Genomic DNA, 2,351 nt, shown 5'->3' on the forward strand with positions numbered 1-2,351 from the left:
CGAAGAGTCGGACACGACTGAGCGACTTCACTTTCACTTTTCACTTTCATGCACTGGAAAAGGAAATGGTAACCCATTCCAGTGCTCTTGCCTGGAGAATCCCAGGGACGGGGGAGCCTGGTGGGCTGCCGTCTGTGGGGTCGCACAGAGTTGGACACGACTGAAGCGACTTAGCAGCAGCAGCAGCAGCAGCAGCAGCAGGTTGTAGCTCACCAGGCTCCTCTGCCCATAGGATTTTTCAGGCAAGAATACTGGAGTGGAGTGCCATTCCCTACTCCAGGGGATCTTCCTGACCCAGGGATCTTATCAGCATCTTATGTGTCTCTTGCATTGGAAGACAGATTCTTTACTACTAGCGCCACCTGGGAAGCCCCAACCAGTCCTATAACATTTATTAATAATCATGGCTACCACCCAGGGAAATAGCGTAGGAATTATTTTAGTGAAATCAAATTGGGGAGGACTTCCGTGGAGGTCCAGTGGTTAAGAATCTGCCTACAGTGCAGGGGACATGGGTTCAACCTCTGGTCCGGGAAGATCCTACAGGCACAGAGACTAAGCACATGTGCCACAGCTACTGAGCCTGAACGCCTAGGCCTTGCTCCACAAGACAAGCCCCTGCAGCGAGCATCCTGAGCATCGCTACTAGAGAACAGCACCTGCTCACTGAAACTAAAGCCCTCGAGCAGCAACGAAGACCCAGCGAAGCCAAAATAAATAAATATTACCAAAAAAAAGTTTAAAAAGAGAGAAATCATATAGGTGAAATAACTTCATAACTATAAACTTATATAGTTTACTGAGTTATTTCACTTATAGTATTTCATTTAATCTTTACACTATAATTCTGGGAAGTAGCCTCAATAAACAAAGGCACTGGGACTCAAAGTGAATTAACCAAGGTCACAAAAATCAATAAATGGCAGAACTGAGATTAAAATTTATGCTCTAATCTCTAGGCCAGTGTTTCTGTACATAAAAAATTATACTAACGAAAAGATTCCTTATCATGTGTACACAGCGTTATCTTTCAAGACTGAGTATGGATGTGAGGTAACCAAATGAAGAACTTTATCAGATTTCACAGTAAATCTCTCAGTCCAGTTTTGGCAAGTAGACTTATAAAAATCAAATGTGTTAAATGGTCCATCTCAGACAGGAATTGTTCTGGTTCCTGTTGCTGTGTAATAAATTACCCCAATCATTTTACTTCATCACAGCTTCATGTGTCAGGAATTTACGAAGGGCTTGACGACCATTTTTGCTTGGGATCTCATGCAATTGCAGTCAGTTGTTGACTGGTCTGCAGTCATCACAAAATTCTCTGGGCGTGACATTCAAGGTGACACTGACATGATTGCCAGATGCTGGTTATTGGCCAAGGGCTCAGCTGAGGCTGTTGACTGGAATGCCTACTCCTAGCTTCAGCACGACAGTCTCAGGGTAGACGTCTTTTTTTTTTAATAAATTTATGTTGACTTCTTAATTGTCTTTTTAACAACTTTTATTTTTGGCTATGCTGGATCCTTGTTGCTGCTTGGGCTTTTCTCTAGTCGTGGCATCTAGGCTTCTCATTGTAGTTGCTTCTCTTGTTGCAGAGCATGGGCTCTAGACACATGGGCTCCGTAGTTGAGGCTCCTGGGCTCTAGAGCACAGGTTCAATAGTTGTGGTGCACGGGCTTATATTCCATTCTATGGATAAAACAGAATTTGTTTATCCATTTATCGGTTGATGGATGCTTGGGTTGTTTCTGCTTTTGTGAATGGTGATGCTATGAACATTCACACACAAGTTTCTGTGTTAACATGTGTTTTCAGTTGAATATCTACCTAGGAGTGAGATTCCTCGGTTTTAAGGTAACTTTAACATTTTGAGGAACCACCAAACTTTTCCACAGTACCCACTTCCCACTAGCAGGTGTATGACAGTTTTAATTTCTCACCAACACTTGGCTGTTTTCAGTGTTTTGATTATGGCCCTTCTAGTGGGTATGATGGAGAAGGCAATGGCACCCCACTCCAGTACTTGTGCTTGCAGAATCCCAGGGACGGGGGAGCCTGGTGGGCTGCCATCTATGGGGTCGCACAGTGTCGGACATGACTGAAGCGACTTAGCAGCAGCAGTGGGTATGAAATGGAGCTTCATTGTGGTTTTTTTGTTTTCAGCTACCCTGTGTTTTGACTGGAGAGTTTAAACCATTTAAAGTAATTACTGGTAAAGAAGGACTTACTTCTGTCGTTTTGCTATTTTCTGTATGCCTTATAGGTCTTCATCCCTCATTTCCTCCATTACTGGCTTCTTTTGTATTCTTTTTTTTGTAGTTAAACATTTAGATCCCTTTTCCTTTTTG

Source organism: Bison bison, unplaced genomic scaffold (genome assembly GCF_000754665.1).
Source record: "Bison bison bison isolate TAMUID 2011002044 unplaced genomic scaffold, Bison_UMD1.0 scf7180017864158, whole genome shotgun sequence".
Classification (NCBI taxonomy): Eukaryota; Metazoa; Chordata; class Mammalia; order Artiodactyla; family Bovidae; genus Bison; species Bison bison.